Genomic DNA, 10,551 nt, shown 5'->3' with positions numbered 1-10,551 from the left:
CACGGTAGAGGCTCTTTCTACCATATATTAACACGCAGACTAGCCTAGGTCACGGCATCGTCTTCCTCCCAACTTTCATGGTATCGGAGCTCTCCCTGCAATCCACCGATCCAATGTGCAGCCAGCCATGGCTTCCTCATCAACTTCGCTGTCATCTCCCCTTCAAGGACAGACGGTAAATAAAAAACTCAATAAAACTAATCATGTGCTGTGGAAAGCTCAGGTCTTGGCGACTTTGCCAGGAGCACAGATGGCTGGATTCCTTGGACAAATAAGAAGCCAGAAAAGATGACCAACCTTGTTGACAAGGATGGCAAGGTCACTGAGCAGATTCTCAGCCCAGCCTACATGCAATGGGTTGCTCAGGAGCAGCAAGTGCTCAGCTACCTTTTGACTTCGGTTTGACGTGAGGTCCTGGTGCAAACAGCGACACTCACCAAGGCCTCTCAGGTGTGGGAGGCAATTGAGGAGATGTATGCCTCTCAGTCGCGTGCGCGTGTGATTAGCACGCGCATGACCTTGGCGACGATGCAGAAAGAGAATCTCAGCGTTGCAGAATACATCGGTAAGATTAAATCTTTGGCTGATGAGATGGCTTCCACAGGCAAACCGTTGGAAGAAGAAGATCTGGTCTCGTATATTCTTGCGGGACTAGGCTTCGATTACAACCCAATTATTTCATCTGTTGCTGCACGGGTGGAACCGATCTCTGTCGGAGAACTGCACTCGCAGTTGACAGGGTACGCGGCACGTCTTGCCTTGCTTCAAGGGGCAGGACATTCGTCGGCAACCTCGGCGTCACGAGGAGGGTGTGGCGACCGCGGGCATGGTGGTAACACCAACCGCTGCCGAGGCGGGTTCAATCAAGGGCGCAATGACGGCAAGCCCAAACCTACGTGCCAGTTGTGTGGCAAACTTGGTCATCAAGTGCTGGAAGCGATTTGACACTTCTTTTACTAGAGAAGAAAAGAAGACGGCGACTGCTGCTACTGTGTCATATGATGTTGACCCCAATTGGTATGTTGACACGGGCGCCACCGACCACATTACTGGTGAGCTTGAGAAGCTTACTGTGAAGGACAAATATTCTGGTGGTGATCAAGTGCATACAGCCAGCGGCACAGGTATGGAGATAAACCATGTTGGTCATACTTCGATTCGCACTCCTGTTCGTAATATAGACCTTCGAAATATAGTCCATGTGCCAAGCACCCAGAAAAATCTTATTTCAGCCTATTATCTAACCAAGGATAATTATGCTTTCATGGAAATTTACCCAAATTTCTTTTTGCTTAAGGATCTGGAAACGAAGAAAGTCCTTCTGCATAGAAGATGTAGACGTGGTCTCTACCCATTGCCGGCCCCAGTTGTGTTTCAATCTCAATAAACAAGTCTACGGTGGTGCCAGCACACCACCATCTCTCACTCGGTGGCATGGTCGATTTGGTCACCGTGCTTTTGCTATAGTAGATCGTATTGTTCAGCAAAATAATCTCCCTGTAACTAGAGAATCCAATCAGGAATCTGTTTCTATTTGTGATGCTTGCCAACAAGGTAAAAGTCATCAATTACCTTATTCTTTATCGTCTAGTATTAGTACTATGCCTCTAGAACTTATTTATTAAGATGTTTGGGGCGGCCCCTACCTCAGTGGGAAATAAAATTTATTATGTTAGTTTTATTGATGATTACAGTAAGTTTACTTTGATCTATTTACTACGTCGTAAATCTAAAGTTTTTAAAAAAATCAAGGATTTTCAAACACTTGTTGAGCTACAATTTGATACAAAAATCAAAGCCATGCAAACCGATTGGGGTGGCGAGTATCAGCGCCTCAATTCTTTCTTTCAGCAAATTGGCATTGTTCATCGAGTTTCTTATCCACATACTCACCAACAAAATGGATCCGCTGAAAGAAAACATCGTCACATTGTTGACATGGGCCTATCTCTCCTTGCACACCCATCCATGCGTCGTCGCAAAATTTGAGAGGCATGGATGCGTGTGCAAGGAGAGATAGGCCATGTCAATAATGTGAAGATGTTTTCTTTCAGCGGATCCATTTTATTGGTGAGTACGTGGGCAAAAAACTCTATGAACAATGCTAATTTGTTGAAAGAAAGAATTGAGACGCTAATATTCTACACCCAACGCTGGTGCTGGCCTTCGGGCAGAAATTAATCTTCTTCCATCGCATTTATATCTTGAAGCGAATCGGAGTCTGATCAACCGCTGGTTAGGGTTGTTTAAATGGGGCTAAAGTTTTTAGTCCCATGTCACATCGGATGTTTAGACACTAATTTGAAGTATTAAACATAGACTAATAAAAAAACTAATTTTATAAATGAGTGGTAATTCACGAGATGAATTTTTTAAGTCTAATTAATCCATAATTAGAGCATGTTTATTGTAGCATCACATAGGCTAATCATAGATTAATTAGGCTCAATAGGTTTGTCTCGCGAATTAGTTCAAGATTATAGATATGTTTCATTAATAATACACGTTTACTATTTATAATAAACATACAAATATTTTATGGGATAATAAACTAAAAATAAAAATAAGTCTTTTCACAGACACCACCTAATTCTCCTGTTGCTGCTAATATTCCTGTTGAGTCTGTTTCAGGTCAGAACTGCACCCCCTGGCGCAAATGACGAAATTTCGGTGCAAAATGGGGCCGAGGTGACGCTGGCTCGGTATTTTATGCCGTCGTCCTCCAGCGCGCAACTCCAGGCCGACCGCCCTCCTGCTGCGCCCGGTCAACCTCAGCGTGCTGCTGTCGGCGCCGATCCTGGAGGCCCTGCTCCCGAGCCTGCCTATGCTGGCGGGCACACGGAGGAGTCTGCAGCAGCCCAGTCGCCCACGCCATCGCCTCCCGGGCCTGAGGTAAGGTTCAGCTGGTATTTAGGTGCCAAAATTTTTTGAAAAAAACATCACATTGAACGTTTGATCGGATATCGGAAGTGGTTTTCGGACACGAATGAAAAAATGAATTTCGTGGCTAGCTTAGAAACCGCGAGACGAATCTTTTGAGCCTAATTAGGTCCTGTTTAGTTTCCAAAAATTTCCCCCCAAAACATCACATCAAATCTTTGGACATTTAAATAGAGCATTAAACATAGAAGAAACGGAAAACTAATTGCACAGTTATGTGAGAAATAGTAAAACGAATTTTTTGAGCCTAATTAGGCTAGTATTAGCCATAAGTGCTACAGTAACTCACATGCGCTAATGACGGATTAATTAGGCTCAAAAGATTCTCTCGCATTCTATAGGCGAGTTGTGAAATTCGTTTTTTTATTCGTGTCCAAAAACCCCTTCCGACATCCGGTCAAACATTCGAATGTGAGTAGAAAATTTTTTTTGCTTTGCTATCTAAACGCAACCTTAATCCATCATTAGCACTTATAGCTAATTATGGACTAATTAGGCTCAAAAGATTTGTCTCAAGATTTCTTCCATAACTGTACAATTAGTTTTTTGTTCATCTATGTTTAATGTTTTATTTAGGTGTCCAAAAATTTGATGTGATGTTTTTTAAAATTTTTTTAACTAAACAAGGCCTTAGTTCTCAAACTTTTCTAAAAAAATCACATTGAGTCTTTAGATATTTAAATAAAATATTAAATATATATGAACATTAAAACATAGTTATAAGTAAGACGAATCTTTTGAGTCTAATTAGGACATGATTAGCTATAAATGCTACAGTAACTAACATATGCTAATGACGAATTAATTAGACTCAAAAGATTCGTCTCATAGTTTTGAAGACAGAATCTAAAATTTGTTTTTTCGTGTGGAAAAAACGTTCCGACCTCTAAATCAAACTGTTCAAACTGTTCGTGACCAATAGCAGCAGCTCTACGGCAGTAGACGTGTATGCTTCAGGTGCTACAGCATTATAGTAGCAATGATGACACTGTACCAGCATGTAATGACGATCAGTCCAAGGTAGTACAACAAGGTAGTATTCAGCAACCAAAGAGATATACGGATGGTACAGGTGCTTGACTAAAGCGGGTGAGCCTTTTAATTTTTACGCTTTTGAAATATACTATTACAAATCATCTATTTATTGTTGTGCCATTATAATTTAACATATATTGCATACGTGCCATTACTTTTCTATTCAATGCCTGAGAATTTTTTTAAGACCAAACTACCCTCTTCTTTTTCCTTCGTCCCCTTCTCTCCGTCGCTGATAATGACCGAGTGCGGGCAGCTGCTCCCGATTTTTGGGTGTTGTTGTTGAGTTGTTTTGTTTTGTCCTAGAGTGTGGTGATAAATCTGGTGATTGGTTTGGTTGGTTTGAGCAGGAGGAGGTGACGGTGGAGAGGACACCGGAGTCGGATGCGGCGGCGGTAGAGGAGGAGAGGCTGAGGTACCTCGAGTTCGTGCAGCAAGCGGCGGCGCAAGCGCTGGTGCTAGCGGCGGCGGCGTACACCTATGCGAAGCAGGGCACCGGGCCGTTTTGCCCTCGCATCGACCACATCGAGGACACCATCAAGGCCATAGTAGGAGGCCGCTTCAGATAGAGAAAAAAGTGCCATTCTCTTCTATGATTAAATGGGATTAAAATTAGTTTGTGATTGAAATAGTTTTGTCGCTGTTTGAGAGGACGGAATTAAAATCGATGGTTTTAAGGTAGTAGTGCAAACTAATCACTTGAGATTAAACTAGTACTACAAATTACTATTGAATTTACTCTCAATTGGTTCATCTTATCTACTGCTTGATCAAGTTTTATCATTAAAAAACAAATCAATCTTTTTATACATGGTGCGCGTTCACTCTCAAAATGGGGCTAAACCGCTTGATTAAAATGGTTTGATAGCTGTTTGAATGAACTAAATTTGGACGCCAATTTTGTTGGTTAGTTGAAAAGAAGTGACGAACTTTTTTGATGTGTTGTGCTACAGGTTGGTGAGTTGTCCAGGAGCTGGACTGCCACGTGCCGCCGGTGGTGAAGGAGGCGCCGCCGCGCCGGGGTTTGCCCGCTCCATGGCGGCGGAGGTGTGGCAGGTGGGGCTTGTCGGCACCGGGGCCATCGAAGCACCCGCACAGGGAGACACTCGGCGACGAGGAGGTTGAGACAGCTTCTGGAATCGTCTCCGGGCTCAACCTCCGGCACCTCAATGCGACCCGCTTCGGTTATCTCCACAAGGTCACCGCGGAGGCCGCGACAGCCGAGGCTCACATCGTCTCTGAGCTACAAACCCTCACCGGGGGGGGGGGGGGGGGGGGGGGGGGGTGACCTAGCTGGTTGTGTCAGGGAGGCAGGTGCTTGCACTGGGTTGTCCTCGACGGCCGGGAGAAGGGGACGGAGGAAGAAGAAGTGGGTAGTTTGGTCTTACAAAAAATTCTCAGGCGTTAAATAGGTAATTAATGGCACATCTAGGATACATGTTAGATTGTAATGGCATATCTATAAATAGATAAATTGTAATGGCATATTTTAAAACCATAAAAATTATAATGGCATGAATACAATTAACCCTTAAATTTATCTAAAGCTTTGCATCATACAGACTGGAAATCTATTATGGATAAAGAATTTACAGCACTTATGCACAATAAAACTTGACCAAAAATGTGATAGACTGTAAATGAGTTTATAAGGTTAAAAGAAAGGCTGACGGTAGTATAGATAGATATAAAGCTAGACTGGTAGCCAAGGGGTTTAAGCAACGATATGGAATTGATTACGAGGATACTTTTAGCCCGGTTATTAAAATAGCTACTATCGGACTAGTTTTATCTATTGCTATATCATGTGGGTGGAGTTTACTACAACTAGATGTTCATAGTGCCTTCCTTCATGGTTATCTAGATGAAGAAGTTATATATGAGACAACCACCAGGTTATGAAGATAAAACACATCCATAGTATATATGCAAGTTGGACAAGGTATTATATGGTTTAAAACAGGCACCTAGAGCATGGTACTGCAGGTTAAGTCAAAAATTGTTGCAACTTGGTTTTAGACCATCTAAAGCTGACACATCATTGTTTATATATGACAAGGAAAGACATAAACTGCTTGTATTAGTATATGTCGATGATATCATCGTAGCTAGTTCATCTCCACAGGCAACTACAACCTTACTCACAGACTTGGAGAAAGAGTTCGCTCTAAAAGATCTAGGTGATGTGCACTACTTTTTGGGAATAGAAGTCAGAAGAAACAGTGAAGGTTTGCTTCTCTCCCAAACAAGGTATGCTACCGAAATATTGGAAAGGGTTAATATAAGTCAGTGTAAATCTGTAAGTACTCCACTATCCATTGTTGAGACTTTGTCAGTAGAAACAGAAGATATTTTGAGTCCTAGTGATTCAATGCAATACAGATGTATTGTGGGAGCATTTAAATATCTGACTCTTACAAGACCAGATATATCTTATCCAGTAAATAAGGTATGTTAGTTTCTCCAAAGTCCTACTACCTCACACTGGAGTACAGATAAAAGAATCCTAAGATACTTGAAAGGTACATTAAACTATAGCTTGCAAAGTTCAGAAGTCTACATCGAATATTTTGAGTGTATTTTCTGATGCAGATTGTGCAGGATGTGTAGATGATAGAAGATCTACTAGTAGTTTTGCAGTATTTCTAGGATTAAATTTAATTTCTTGGAGTGCTAGGAAACAACCCACTGTATCACGATCTAGCACTGAGGTTGAATATAAGGCTATAGCAAATACTACAGCAGAAGTAATGTGGGTCAGAAAATTACTTGATGAAATTGGTTTTCCGTACCCAAAGACTGCACGTCTCTGATGTGATAATATTGGAGCAACTTATATGAGAGCAAATTCAGTGTTTTACGCCAGAACCAAACATATCGAAATTGATTATCATTTTGTCAGAGAACAAGTTGCTAGCAAGTGGCTAGACATAAGATTTATTGGCACATAAGATCAAGTGGCTGATGGATTCACTAAACCGTTGTCAGTTCAGAAGTTGTTATTATTTAGAAACAATCTCAATCTTAAAAGGTTGTGATTAAGGGGGTATGTTAAATAAATTAAGTTGTTATCTGTATTTATCCGGTGTTGCTATCCGAAAGAGCAGATAATCACAGCTTTGTATTATCTCATTTTTTGTTGTAACAGCACCGATGTATATGCCACGGTAGAGGCTCTTTCTATCATATATTAACACACAGACGAGCCTGGGTCACGGCATCGTTTTCCTCCCAATTTCAGTGATGAGGGTTCTGGAGCTGGATTCCTACAAGGATGGTAAAAAGATGATTTTGGGTGTTTGTACTAAATTGAATTGTCTGCTTTCTATGAGGATTTAGGGGCAGTTAGTAATTTTTTTTAAAAAAATCTTGTATGCTTGCAACCAGATTATGAAATGATTTTGCCTGTTCATTCTAGACGATTCATTGCTTAAGGTAGTAGAGGTCTTTTTAGAGTGGTTTATTCTAGATGATCATTGCTTATAATAGAGGCCCTTTTGGAGTTAGGAGGGTGTTATTCCTGAATCCTAGTTTCATTAATGGAAGAAGACTTAGAAGAGTGTCCCAAAATATAATGAAGTAGGAAGGTTACTGATACTGTTCAAATTTTCATGAACTGGATAGAGAATTTCTGATGAGTGAAGCAGACAACGTTTGATTTGGTCTTAACTCTGAAGTAAGCTTTAATTGTGTATGCTAGGCAGAGCAGAGGATCGTATTCCCAATAACGGTTTTGCCATGTGTTATACTCCACTGCAAAATCTTGTAATATACATAGTAAACTCAACTTATACTGTCCATAACAAGAGCTTCCACATATGTACTGGAAGTGATATAATGTAGAACATCTTAAAGCTTCCGCATAAACCAAAATGTCATGGATTCTCCATGATGCAAGATATTCTTAGCTGAAAAGATTCAATTTTTTAGAAATATAAAGGTTTCTTCGGATTACAGAAATTTTAGAGGAAACAGTTTAATTTCTCTATTTTTCCTCTGAAAATCCTTCGAACCCAAGAGGCCCTAAAATCTCAGAAAGAAAGTAGCCACGTATCCTGTAATTGTAGGCGACCATTCAGCTAAGTTATCGCCAATAGTTTCAGTATATGTTGACATGGAGAGCTTGAGAGTAATAAATTATGGATCTGATTAATCGTTCTAGTTGTGAATACACACACTCTTGTACTGCACTAGCGCCGAAACCTAATAAGAGGAGTCTGTGCAAATAGATTAACAGCTTACTGGAAAAATGAAGCCGCTTCAAGTGGTTTGTTGCACAGACAAGACTTTAAGGTTCTGAAATACGCTTACAACATATTACCTCCGTTTCATAATGTAAGATGTTTGACTTTTTTTACGACGTTTGATCATTCGTTTTATTCAAAAATTTAGTACAAATGTCAAAAATAACAAGTCATGCTTAAAGTTGTTTTGATAATAAAGTAAATCACAAGCCAAATAAATGATATTTCTATAATTTTTTTAAATAAGACAAATGATCAAATATTACAAGCAAAAAAGTCAAACATCTTAATTATAAAATAGAGGGAGTATTTGTTTTCTTTTTGAAAACTAATAAGAATATTGTAAAATATAACTATTCATAACTTGGATCACACTGTTATGAGGTTGTTGTCTTGTTGGTACCTTCATGATATTAGGCCCCGATTCATAATTTGCTGATCTTTTTCCCCCCTGTGCCGTTTGCAGTTTGGCTGCTCTTTGCTGCTCTTGCCTGCTGGAGGAATGCTGTTTCTAAGGAGAAGAATTACGTTCCAGTAGTACATATGAATATATGATCAGAAGCTATTGTTTCTAGAATTATTGTTGGAACATCTGTGTATTATTTGATTTCCAGAAATCCGTAGAATATATAGTTACTGCTGCCTGCTGCATAACAACAGTATGTCCTGAGTGTGTGCACATGTTCTATTGTTAATCTCAGGAACTCAAATAAAAAAGCTATTGTTAGAGTATTCTGGCCGGTCCCAAAGGTTTTATTTCTCCAGGACTATTGCTGTTATTGCTAAGTTTGTATAGTGTTTTCATGTAAAAGATAAAAATAATAACAACAAGGTTTATCCTGTTGTGTAGCTTGATAACTGTTTTCGTTTAATAAGATAAGTATGTGAAAGCAAACACCATGGTTTCGTGGTGTAGTTGGTTATCACGTCAGTCTAACACACTGAAGGTCTCCGGTTCGAACCCGGGCGAAGCCAAGTTTTCAACTTTTTTTAGAACATATCTTTTTGAGCAAGGATTCAAATTTGTTTCCTCCCATTTGCTGTCTGAAAAAAATGTATCTTTGATGCAAATATGCTTTATTATTTGCGATGATTCAAATATGTTTCTTGGCGTTGGCTGTTTCAGCTACTAGTTGAGCATCACTTTGGCACTTTGTCCATGGCCGCTATTTTGGTTATGTTCTTGCGTTGGATTTTTGTTAGATTTATAATTTTTATAGTATTATCTATTATCTAGATTTATATAGATGCTATTATATAAATAATATGTATATATTAATAGATTAATATAAGCATGACTACAAGGTCTTATAATATTTATAATATAGAATGGAGAGAGTAGCTTTTTCTTGGCTGTTTCAGCTATTAGTTGAGCATCACTTTGGCACTTTGTCCATGGCCGCTATTTTGTTTATGTTCTTGCGTTGGATTTTTGTTAGATTTATAATATATACTTTATAGTATTATCTATTATCTAGATTTATATAGATACTATTATATAAATAATATATATATTAATAGATTGATATAAGCATGACTATATGGTCTTATAATATCAAATGGAGAGAGTAGCTTTTTCTTCGCTTGTGTGCACATGTTTCCCACACTCTCGGTACGATTTTTTTTTGAAAAAAATACTACACAAAAGTTTAATATCTTGTATTTTTAAAGTATATTTTTGACTTTATCATTTGTACTATTAAATAGTTAAAATCATATAAATCTTTCATCTTACATCTTATAGCAACTAAAAGAATGCAGCCTAATACATCATTTAGATTGTTAAATAGTTAGCATAAAAATAAGATAATATTTCATCTTGCATCATGCATGATGTAGCAACAAAAGAATGTAGCCCAATACTCCCGGTGACAGATATAGCAATTCCAGCGTTCAAGATTTATCCTATACAAGTCCACCTGCTTTCTTATCCTAATAAATCACAATCATCTCTTATTTAATTTGCTACTTATTTATGTCTCAACCAATCACAACAATGAACTCTCCTATATTTAATTTCACCTATATTTTTAATCTCCATAAAAAAATTATAAAAATAATCATATTTTAGGACGGAGGAAGTATTATTCCGATCCCACTAAATAGCTTTCATGGTGGACGCAATTGCTGTAACGGCCCCTACCGCCACCTCTGCAAGATAACAGTAGCGACTTGGAACTTGCCTGTCACTATGTAACTTAGCATACCATAGTAGCAGGCATAATTCGACTTAGCAGGGCGCCACTGTAGTAGCTTATAATGAATAAAAAATTACTTCTTTGTCTTAATTTAAGTTAGATTGGAAAGTTTTATGTGTACTAATACGTCGCTA

The 10,551-nt window shown here is 38.9% G+C and overlaps 1 non-coding gene and 1 pseudogene across 1 annotated transcript; both read left to right on the top strand.

The window, feature by feature from the left end:
- The first annotated feature begins 608 nt into the window (after nucleotides 1–608).
- LOC121055241 lies at nucleotides 609–738 on the top strand (annotated as a pseudogene).
- An 8,382-nt stretch (nucleotides 739–9,120) lies between these two features.
- Nucleotides 9,121–9,194, top strand: TRNAV-AAC. The gene has a single exon. It is a non-coding gene; the product is annotated as a tRNA-Val (tRNA).
- The last annotated feature ends 1,357 nt before the right edge of the window (nucleotides 9,195–10,551 follow it).

Source organism: Oryza brachyantha, chromosome 8 (genome assembly GCF_000231095.2).
Source record: "Oryza brachyantha chromosome 8, ObraRS2, whole genome shotgun sequence".
Lineage (NCBI taxonomy): Eukaryota > Viridiplantae > Streptophyta > Magnoliopsida > Poales > Poaceae > Oryza > Oryza brachyantha.
This window is presented reverse-complemented; position numbering and strand designations above follow the sequence as displayed.